Raw genomic sequence first — 12,050 nt, 5'->3', positions numbered from 1 at the left:
TAAATTTGTGAAAATCTTCTCCTTCCTTCTTTTCAAATCTGCAACATTCTTTGAAAATATTGTTGGAATGTTGTTATTGAAAAACTGAACATGCAAGTTTGCTAGCACTGGCCACTAGATTGAAGGCGATGGAAAGACAGAATATTCGTTTTGGTTATGCTAGTATTGGTAGCCGAACGGAAAGGAAAGGCACAGGAATGGCACGAAAACGAGCGGGAGAGCGATAGTAGTGCTTTCTTGTGTTTTCATATATGAATATTGGTCGGTCGGTTTTTCTCATCATTCGTATTCGTTCAAGCACTAGCAAGCAGCCAGTCCACCGGAGGAAAGCAGTTGGCGATGATGACGGTCCGCAAAAGTGCCCCAGCTACTGGTGGCCCATCGCAACCAACTACCGATCAGGAACTGTCGCCATGCTAGTATTTCGCCCCAACTAAAGGGCAACGGAGCAACTAATCCGCTGGCTAACATTCCAGCGTCTGGTTCGTAAGGTTGTGTATTACTTCAAAGTCGAGCTACGCTTACAAAACTCAGCCGTAATGAAGCCACTGATGCCTACTTGGTCGGTTTGTGGGAGTGGGCGTAAATTACAATAAAAGCAACGGTTCTTTTCAGGACCAATCAATTGTGTTCTAGTGAGAGTTAAACTGAAACTTTTATTTTAAGGTGTGTAGCAAATTTTCAACAAGCAACATAATACGTTGGGTGGAAAGAAGTAGCTTGCACACGGAACAAAAATTTAAATTATCCTCTCGCTCGTTTCGTGCACTGCTTTTCCATTCCTTTCTACTGTTATTATCAGTATTACCAAAACGAATGTGTTGTTGCATGTGTTTAAGAGAAACGTTGAAGTCGCATGCTTCTATTCAAGCTTTTTGGCAGCCCCCGTGAACTAACTGCATTAAATGATTTTTTGTGCAGCTCCGTGCTAGTAGCAAACAAAATGGCCCTACCAGTGTCTGATTCGTGAGATTGTGCAGGATTTCAAAGTCGAGCTAAGCTTATAAAGTTCAGCCGTAATGGTACCCGAAGAAGCCAGTCTTGTCGTTTTGTTCGAGGCTACAAAACAGTTCGCCAGGCACGTAACTATCATGCCAAAAATATCCAACGATCCAGCGCATCACCATCAACACCAACGCCGATACCAAAGGTTCTTTTCAGAACCACCATTATTACCATAGAGAATTATTTGAAAATTTCCCATTCAAACGTGATTCTGTTGAATATTATTAGATTTAAATTAACGTCTCGAATTGAAATCACGACGCTCCGGTTATGTGACAGACATTACCCACCCATCTTTTTTTATTGTGACCACGACACCCCATTTCAATATTTCTGAATGAACAGAAGGTCGAGTTTGGAAAGTTTGTAACTTTCATTGTACTTAACCAAATTACACAATGTTCGCACTAATGATTCAGAAATATGATCAGGAATCTTCTGTTAGATTTGTAAGTATGTATAATTTACATGAATAAAGAAAAATTGATTTTCAGGAATCAATTATTATCTGTTCTTCCATTGGCCAGTACTACGCGACTTCCTCATGCTAACAATTAATTTCATCGTTAGCCATCTCCCTCACCAAGGCCAACAACGCCAACAAAACCGGTCCTTTTCAGGACCACCATCATTTTTGTAAAGAATAATTTGAAATATTCCTCGCCCAAATCACCTTTTGTCCGAAAATTCCAATGAGTATCAACATATTTGAAGAACGTGTTCCTTATGTATTCTACATCTCTCCGGTTATGTCGCAGACATTACCCACCCATCTTTTTTTAACTAGAAACTTGTTTGTTTCTGCCAACTTTTGTGTTGATACTAAAACAAAAATGATAGTTTAGAAAAATCAACAATCGTTTAGTTGTACCAAATTTTAACTAATCGATTTCAGAAACACAACTAATAATTTAGTTGCTATTCGATCGATAGCGTTTCCATGAGTGTGTACGTTTTTTGTGGACACACTAATGTGGTTTTTGTTTGAGGCGAAACTGAGTCAGTTCCTAACCCCAACTGCTGTCAAAATGTATGAACTGACAGCGGTTGGGGTTAGAACCTGACTCAGTTTCAGGTTCAAGCGAAATCGCCATAAGGCAGATTGCGGGGATTCTAGAATCTGGTTATTCTGGCGTAGCGTAGTTGGTAAATCGATTGCCTTGTACGCAGCGCACTTGGGTTCGAGTCCCGACCCCGCACATAGTGTTGGAAATTGTTTGAAATCATGAGAGATTTTTCTAACCCGAAGAGGCGAATTACCTTAGGGTTAAAACCTCTATAATCTAAAAAATCATTGTTGATTAATATTTCTGATTGATTATTATCTTTCCATTTCGACGCGAACTTGGCGTTTACCTCGATCCAATAGAATCACCAGAAAAATATACTGAAAAGCGGATACTGAGGTCGCAGACATAGATTAATGTGTCCACACAAACTAAGCATGTTTCCGCTATGTTCATTCCAGAAAAAACTATCTCGAACGTTTTAGCGAGAAATTTTTTTTTGCCCAGTGACCGCCTTCTGGTGGGTTACATGTTTCAAGGATTAACTGAAAAACCCGCAACTTTCGTAAACCAGCAATATGTTTTTCGGTTTTCTCATCATAAAATCATACTACTTAAGTTTTTTGGAGTGAAACAAAAATTTAGGCGGTAGAGGGTTAAGCTTTAAAATAAACCCTGAGAATTTGGTGCACTTTGTTTGACTAGAGAAAGTGTTATCCTTAAAAAAATGAAGTGAGCGTTTAAATGTGGGACACACCGTATTACTACAAACGAGTGTGGTTCGATCGAATCAGAATCCCCTTTGATTTGGCTGTCGTTATTGAGAATGCAGGTCATATTCGATCGAAAAAGCGAGTCGTCCAAAACACGATGCACTACGAATAAGGTTGTATATTTTCGTCCATTTTTATATTGAAGGGTTTTTAATCGACTCTATATCCGATTTTCATATAATGCTAATATTTAAAATAAGTTTCACAAATCATGTTCTGTTCTTCCGACTTTCATTTTCAGCCGCTCATTTATTCAATCTTGAACTAAAGAGTAGAAACGATTAAATATATGTACTTACATTTGTAGTAAAGGTAAATTTGTTGTCTAACACTTTGTTTCCACCATTTCTCATACACAAATTATGATTGAATACATTATTTAGCAAATAATTCAACTTTTAAATAATCACTCTTCCTATGAAACATGCAAACAATTTTTTCCTTACTCTTAATTCGACTCACACAGAAATTCCAAAAACTACAACAGTTGTTTTTCATTAGGCCATCCCCCTCGAATTAACTGGGATGGCGGTGACCGCGAAAAACAGCGTTACTCCGTGCCCGCGTATGATGTTTAAGCAGTACGACAAACCACCGCAGGTTGCGTAACAATAGTATAGAGCAGGAGAGCGAGATTCTGACGATTTCGGCTGCCACTGTTATAGATGCTATGCTATAATTTAAAAATAGCACCTTCAAAGTGAAAAGAAAACGTTACGAAGAAGAAACCAATTTTTCAAATAGATCCTCTGCAGCTCCCTATAGTTTAGAATACATCGATTTTTCACAGGCTTTGAAGGGCTGTCATATCTTACAATTCACAGGTATGCACCAGACTCGCAGCAGTGTGACCGTGAAACAGATTTTTCACTATTATGGTAGCTACAGCTAGTGCAAAAAATCTCCACTTGACACTACATATTTTCTTCAATTAGAACAAACTTGATTTCACTACTCACGTTACTGCAAAATAGATGCTAGTAAGGAAAACGTTTAGCATGAATCATTTTCTAGGGCACTATTCGCTTCAGCTATTTTTGCGTCGTTAACCACTTAACTTTTGATATATTGCCTAAAAAAGCACTTTGACTATCACTTTCCTAAAAAAAATAGTACAATTTGAAACTAATTTAATAATTTGAAAACTAATTCCATGTATTCGTGGAAATTGCACAAAATTTGAAGGCTAAATCATGAAGTAATTCGCTCATTCGTAATCGTTGAAAGGAAATTCCATTCTCTGATCCTGCTGCACACAGGTCACGATTTTCACAAATTTTCACTCTACGGGCTACGTTCTATCTTCTTTTCGCCGCGTGAGATTCCGTGCAAGCGTGAGAGTGAGATAGGTGACTAGAAGCGGAATTGGTGCGCACGCGACTCGAAATGATGTTAATCCGGCATCGAACGAAACTCAACTGAAACGACAGAGGCATGTAGCTTTGACAGCGTTTAAGACTTTTCACCGTTGGTAGCTCTCGTGAAAAACGTTTCACTGTTGGAAGGAGGGGACTATCTACCGTGAATCTCACGTGAAAACGGTTTGAATAAACAGTTGAAGGCATAAATTTGAGTTTCTTTGCAGTTTTGGTTTTGATGGGGGCGCGCGGTTGGTATAGTCGGTTTCTTTAGCACGAGATACAAATTTGCAAGGAGAGATAATTTGTATGTAAGTATTATTAAAACAAATGTTTAAATCGATTCCACCTGTGTCAACCCGTTGTCAAGCGTTGACCTCAAATCGAACCTCTTCGAGCTGCAAAACGGCCTAGTGGACTCCAACGGCCCAAAAGCAGCTGAATGCCAATCAAGTTTGAAACAAATAGCCTGTGTGTTATCCGTTGCATTTTGTGAGAAGCCGATGGGCAAATTTTGGCTCTACTTGTCTCAAATACGACCAAATGTGTCCAACGAGGAGATTTCTGCAATGGTACGAGTGAAACTTGGAATAACGTAGACCCCTGAAGTTGTTAAATTTTGGGCAAAGGAGCATTACATGACCTACATCTCCTTCATGTTCGGTTTGAACACTACCTTTGAAAACGATCGCCCTTGATCCATCGTCATGGCCGGAAGGAATTATTTTTCGCCAATTTGATGAATATATTGTCCAAAAATTTCGGAAGCCTCCAGCGGTGAAATTGACCCCAACACCTGCATCACCTTTAGCAGTAGGAAAAGCTAGCCTAAGACGGACACTGTGGGTAAGATGGATACTAGGGTGGGACAAAAATTAGATTCCAGCTGCAGATAATTCGACCGTCAGCAGCAGTGATGCTATGAAATTTTCATCAATTTTCAGGGAATCAATCGGTTTTTGCTTAATAACTTTTTCCACAAGCCTCAGATCGTTTCGCGGTCTTCTAGACTGTTTCCGTGACACATTTCCTATAAAAGTCAGAAATCTATTTATTTTTAGGAGGTAACGGACGACTCTTGAAAGAATTATTTTGCAAAAGACGATTTCCCCATACGAAATCCCATGTAAACTTTAAACCTGAGTTGTTCTAGGAGCTAAATGGGACCCAAAAAGTCACTCGGGGCAAAATTTTATTTTTTCATATATCCATGTACCTTGCGTTTCTTACAAACTGGAAAAATTCAGTTAAAATGTGCTGATACTATATCATTTTTAAAAGATAAAAACCATTCTGAAAGATATTGGTATTATCTAATACGCGAATTATCAGACATTAAAGCAAAACAGTTTTTTCTCGCTAACGGATGAAATTATTTACGCTAGAAAATAACAATACAAATTCAATAACATTCTGTAATTTTTCTAAGGAAAAATGTCGACAAACAACTCTTTTGTGGAACGTCTCTGGAAAAACATGACTGTTATTCAAAAACCACTTACCCGAATTCTTTCAAACTTTGCATACACATACTATGTAAAAAATAGCTAACCCCTACGTTGAGTATAATTTTTCAATTAAGGGGGTTTTTACTCACAAAAGCGGAATTTTTCGCGAAATATCGAAATTTTTATTTAAAATGAGTGAAAAACCCTTAATTGAAAATTTATCTCAAAAACACAACTCAGAAGTTAGATATTTTTTACATAGAATGTAAATGCAAAGTTTGAAAGAACTCGCTTAAGTAGTTTTTGAATGGTAGGTTACACCGAAAATCATGTTTTTTTTCCAGATGTTCTACAAAAAGCTTCGTCACCGAGTCGTTTGTTGAATTTTTTGCATAGAAGAAGAATTACAGAATGTTATTGAAATGATACACTACAATGTACAAAAGTTTTGATCAATTTGTTTCACACAAAGTTCTAAAAAAATCGCAAAAAAGTGTTTTTTTCCACGCTGAAACTCTTACCCCCTTAAAGGGGCGTCTAGTGTAAAGTGCTCAAACCGAAAGTTCTTTTGTTTTACGATTCTGAAGGCAAGAGAACAATGGATATGTAGTGTAATGTTAAGATCTATTTATACATTCATTGCGCACGAAAAAAAAATATTTTGAGTCACGCCATACATACGAGCATTCCAAGAGTAGAGTCCAACTATGTCCAGGTCCACGTCGTGGAGCACCGCGGGGAACTCGATAACTCTTGATAAAACATACAGAATACAGGAAATTAAATAAGTTTTGTAAAACTTAGACTTGTAGTTACGCGATGAACCAAAAAAAATAGAAAAATGTTCTAGTTTCGGAAAACGGCTTCATGAAAACCGAAAACTCTCATATTTTACTGTGAAATTCGCTCCTTTCGTCAAAATAATAGGGCGAAATTTTTTTTTATTCAGTTTTCTATGGTTCATTGACATGCTACACTTATTGTGTATTCTCATAAAAAAAATCAAGTCAATTCGTTGGTTAGTTTTTGAGTTATCGTGTTCACCAATTTGAAAAACGCGGTTTCTAGAAAAACACTATTAATGTTTCCTATATATTGAAATCTGCGTGTGCTACAGCACATACGCGCCAGGTACGCATCGCTGTTTAAAACAAAAGAAGTCCAGCGTGGCCACCCAGATTGCGGGAGACTATTCTAGAGGTTCAACACTAGCATAAGCATAAGAGATCGCCCGTGGTTGCTACTCCGTTATTGACCAGAATCAATTGAGATTGCAAAATGTTCATTGGAACAACATACTTGGGAATAACATGATGAGCCACATTGTGCAATCTATATTGATCCCTGCATACTGATCAATACCGGTGCCGGCCACGTCCGAATGCAGATCTTCTGGGAATGGAAGGAATGTTAGTCCAATACATGTCGCTGCTAGAGACCGAGGAATCCTCTTCATGGGACCATTCATAAATTACGTAACGCTTTTAGGGGGGGGGGAGGTGGTACGACAAGATGTGACAAGTTGTGACATAGGGGGGAGGGGGTGTTAACTAGATCGTTACGTAACATGTTTTCATCGAAGAAAAATTTTTTTTTCTTGGAATTTGTTATGTAACAGGGGAGGGGGGGATGGAAAAATTTGTGACAATTTGTTACATAGGGGGAGGGGGGAGTTAATTTTGGGCAATTTTTGTGTTACGTAATTTATGAATGGTCCCCATCTCCACATGTATCACGGGAAGGGGATAGTTGTTAGTAAGTGTGCCAATAGTGTTATCATGTAATAATTGCTCTGGGCAGCCGACTGCCGAGAATTTGAGAAATTTATGGTTTCGCCACATAACCTTACACACAGTTTCATTCTTTTGGATCCTAGGAAGGTACCCCGCTTTCTTTGGTTTTTGCCAAATGGCTGTCAAAAACACACCTGTACTGAATGTTACGATTTGTCCTATATGTATGTTTATATTATTGAAAGAAATGTAAAAATATTGCTATTGTCTAATGATGCTAGCAGTGCACGCTTCGAGTGGAGCAATATGGCTAACATTCTCAAAAAGATTTTAGATTTTCATCAAGATTTTTTCCCCACTTCAAAAAATGGAGGGAATGACTTTCTGGGAAATGGTGTATTCTGGAGTATGGAATTCTGGGGAATGGTGCATTCTAGGAAATGACTTTCTGGGGAATAGTATATTCTGGGGAATGGCTTTCTGGGGAAAAATTTTCGGGGGAATAGTATACAATCACCTGGAGTACATGGAGGTCCCGTTTATGCGTCGCCAAGCGTACGTGACTGTTGCTGTGTCCAGGGATGCGGTTTTTTCCAGTGTATTTACATTTACACAAGCCGTACAGCCCGCTACAACGACGCATCACTACGCTCTTGTAGTTAAATTTTATTCTCTTGCTTTGTATACTTTTATCTGCATAGTCAAAAGGAGAAGCCCTCACACGAAAGCGTTGATGCCGGTCGTGGCGTAAATGAACCGCATTCATTGTCGTCGATTGTGATTAAAAATATTGAAGATTAAAAATATTAAAAAGTGTACAATAAGGAAAGAGAAGCTGTACCACTCGCGTCTGGTGGCTGTACTGTGGGCAGTATTTTTTGTCATGTTACTGCTTTGCTTACAGGCTGCTGTACAGCGCTGGGCGTCCTGCACTAGCGAACGAAAGCAGCGTCGTATGAGAAAGGAGAATGTAGGCAGAAAAATTACAGCCGTAGAAAAGGTAGGCATTTTGCATACTTGGCTGTGTCATCGGTGAGCATGTCTCCTCATAGCATACTCAACTCTACAGCGACTACAGAGGGACTAAGCATTCTATGATAGGCTGGTATGACACATCGATCGCACCCTTGATCCTCCTGCCACAGTTGAGCCATTGCAGTTAGCGTTCGCCAGTCGTCCCGGTCCTGTGTACAGGAGCGGTGAAGGGGAATTTGCGCTTTTATTGACGTAGAGGGTGCTAATACGTCCTACATATCAATTCACAAGGCCATAGCAAAAAGGGTAGTGGAAAATCGATAGTAGAGTGGATTCTTGCAATGCTCAAGAGTCGAGAGATCACAGCAACGTTGGGAGACACGAAAGCAACTATAACAGCAAATAGAGATTGTCCCAGAAAGGTGTGCTATCACCCCTGCTCTGGTCACTAGTGGTGGACGATCTTCTCAATGATCTGACTGAAATGGGTTTCGAGATTGTTGGATATGCAGATGACATTGTCCTAATTGTGAGGGGAAAACATGCATCTGTACTGAGCGATCGGATTCAATTAGCCCTGAACTTCATCATGACATGGTGTTTCGAAAAGGGACTCAACGCGAACCCTGCAAAAACGGTCATTGTGCCGTTTTCCAATGGGAAAAACCTGTTTTAATCCATCTAGCGCTGCAATTATGCCTTTCTCAATCATGAACAGGAGAATTTTTGAGTTGTTCATATTCATTAAAAACTTTCAAATGTATATATTACATTTTTATTATACACGACATGAAAACTATATGCAAGGAAAGAAATCATTATTCGAGTTCTAAAATTTTGTATAAGAAAAAACAGCCACAGCAATAATAAATTGAAATATTGAGAAAGGCAAAAAGGTGCAAAATCGGCAAAGTCCCAAAAAGTCGATTTTCATGAATTTTTTTCGAGATAACGTAAAATCTCGACGTTTCATGCATTTTAAAGATGTTTGGCATCAAAAATACGAATTCGATTTCTGAAATTTCATGGGGTTGCCCTTTTGAAAAATTTTTGAGAACCGGCTTATATGGGAATTTCATATGTGTCCGGACGGTCAAGTCTATATTTCCGGAACCATATAAGCGATCCGTATGAAATTTTATAGACATCTGTGGGGACTAAGTGTGTGAAAATCGGCCCAACCATTTCCGAGAAACTGATGTGAGTTTGTTAATTTTGAAAGATGCCGCTTTTCCCGGGCACTTCCGGAACCGTCTATGTAGTCAACGAAAGTTTGGTTGGCCGTCGGTAACCTAGAACTGCAAATTTAAGTTCTCTGAAAGACATTTTAACCTTATTTTTACCTTTTAATGTAGAATACATTTAAGGTTTCAATATAGGGGTCCCGTTTCAAAATATCGGCTGCGGCGCCGCGTCAGATTTTGAACGTTAATAACTTTTATCATACTTAACAGAATGATTTGATTTTTAGACCAATTTGTTGCAAATATGTTCCTCTATGCTGTATTAAAATTTGAAGTATGTATAACATGTACTAATAACAAAAAAATGTGTTTTGAAAAATCTTTCGAAAACGACTCGGAAAAGTGAAAATTTTCAGCCCATCCCGCACAGAGCCGTCGTTATGGTAGACCAACCGAACAATAAAATAATGAAAAGTTTATATATAGGTCCATTACATGTTTGTTCGTATGGTTATTCGCATTGGGTTGCTTGACGAGAGCACTTGGTGGGGGAAAGACGGCATATTCCTTTGGTTAGGCCATTAGAAGCCGGACGGAAAGGAAAGGCTCATGCACGGCACGAGAACGAGCGAGAAAGCGATAGTAGTGCATATTAGCGCGATTATATAAATATCTGTCGGTCGGTTTTTCTCATCATTCGTATTCGTTCAAGCACTAGCAAGCAGCCAGTCCACCGAAGAAAAGCAGTCGGCGATGACGACGGCGGAAAAAGTGCCCCAGCTACTGGTGACTCATCGCAACCCGATCAGGAACTGTCGCCCTGCAAGAATTTCGCCCCAACTAAAGGGCAACAGAGTAGGCTATCGTTCCAGCGTCTGGGTCGTGAGATTGTGCAGGACTGCAAAGTCGAGCTACGCTTACAAAGCTCAGTCGTAATGATGCCCCGAGAAGCCAACGATGCCTACTTGGTCGGTTTGTTCGAGAATGCAAAATAGTGCTTTCTAGCTCACCGTGTCCGCGGGGAGTGCGTCTGAATTATGCTCCCGCAATAAAACAATAAACGGTTCTTTACAGGACCAATTAATTGTGTTCTAATAAGAGTTAAACTGAAATTTACATTTTATGGTGTATAACAAATAATTTTCAGAAAGCAATATAAGAAATACGATGTGTGGAAAGAAAGAAAGAGAATTTAAATTATCCTCTCGCTCGTTTTCGTGCACTGCTTTTCCATTCCTTTCTGCTGCTACTACCATCATAACTAAAACGAATGTGCGTGTTCCCCCACCATCTCATGGCCAGTGTTGCCACAATTGCATGTCGCTATAACAATTTGAATTATTTTATTGATCCTCTCTAGTATTGATAAAATATAGAACATGCAAAGTACACTAGTCGCATGCTTTTATTCGAACTTTTTGGCAGCCTCCGTTGATTAACTGCATAAATCGATTTGTTTGTGCAGCTCCTTGCTAGTAGCAAACTAAATAGCCTTTATCAGCGCTAACAAATAAAACAAAAGAATTTAAATTTGTGAAAATCTTCTCCTTCCTTCTTTTCAAATCTGCAACATTCTTTGAAAATATTGTTGGAATGTTGTTATTGAAAAACTGAACATGCAAGTTTGCTAGCACTGGCCACTAGATTGAAGGCGATGGAAAGACAGAATATTCGTTTTGGTTATGCTAGTATTGGTAGCCGAACGGAAAGGAAAGGCACAGGAATGGCACGAAAACGAGCGGGAGAGCGATAGTAGTGCTTTCTTGTGTTTTCATATATGAATATTGGTCGGTCGGTTTTTCTCATCATTCGTATTCGTTCAAGCACTAGCAAGCAGCCAGTCCACCGGAGGAAAGCAGTTGGCGATGATGACGGTCCGCAAAAGTGCCCCAGCTACTGGTGGCCCATCGCAACCAACTACCGATCAGGAACTGTCGCCATGCTAGTATTTCGCCCCAACTAAAGGGCAACGGAGCAACTAATCCGCTGGCTAACATTCCAGCGTCTGGTTCGTAAGGTTGTGTATTACTTCAAAGTCGAGCTACGCTTACAAAACTCAGCCGTAATGAAGCCACTGATGCCTACTTGGTCGGTTTGTGGGAGTGGGCGTAAATTACAATAAAAGCAACGGTTCTTTTCAGGACCAATCAATTGTGTTCTAGTGAGAGTTAAACTGAAACTTTTATTTTAAGGTGTGTAGCAAATTTTCAACAAGCAACATAATACGTTGGGTGGAAAGAAGTAGCTTGCACACGGAACAAAAATTTAAATTATCCTCTCGCTCGTTTCGTGCACTGCTTTTCCATTCCTTTCTACTGTTATTATCAGTATTACCAAAACGAATGTGTTGTTGCATGTGTTTAAGAGAAACGTTGAAGTCGCATGCTTCTATTCAAGCTTTTTGGCAGCCCCCGTGAACTAACTGCATTAAATGATTTTTTGTGCAGCTCCGTGCTAGTAGCAAACAAAATGGCCCTACCAGTGTCTGATTCGTGAGATTGTGCAGGATTTCAAAGTCGAGCTAAGCTTATAAAGTTCAGCCGTAATGGTACCCGAAGAAGCCAGTC

General features: G+C 39.4%; 1 protein-coding gene across 7 annotated transcripts in view; it reads right to left on the bottom strand.

The window, feature by feature from the left end:
* Positions 1-4,189, bottom strand: part of LOC131681617 (myosin-2 heavy chain) — a 38,258-nt gene extending 34,069 nt beyond the window's left edge. For 2 of the 7 annotated variants that reach the window (XM_058962522.1, XM_058962523.1), the window contains exon 1: positions 3,085-4,188. The gene's annotated coding sequence lies outside the window, so the exon portion shown is untranslated. Of the gene's footprint in view, positions 1-3,084 lie in introns of all 7 variants that reach the window. The other 5 variants (XM_058962520.1, XM_058962519.1, XM_058962521.1 and 2 more) reach the window with 5 other exon arrangements.
* Between the last annotated feature and the right edge of the window lie 7,861 nt (positions 4,190-12,050).

Source organism: Topomyia yanbarensis, chromosome 2, assembly GCF_030247195.1.
Source record: "Topomyia yanbarensis strain Yona2022 chromosome 2, ASM3024719v1, whole genome shotgun sequence".
NCBI lineage: Eukaryota > Metazoa > Arthropoda > Insecta > Diptera > Culicidae > Topomyia > Topomyia yanbarensis.
The sequence above is the reverse complement of the archived record's forward strand: the minus strand, read 5'-3'. Positions and strand labels throughout refer to the sequence as shown.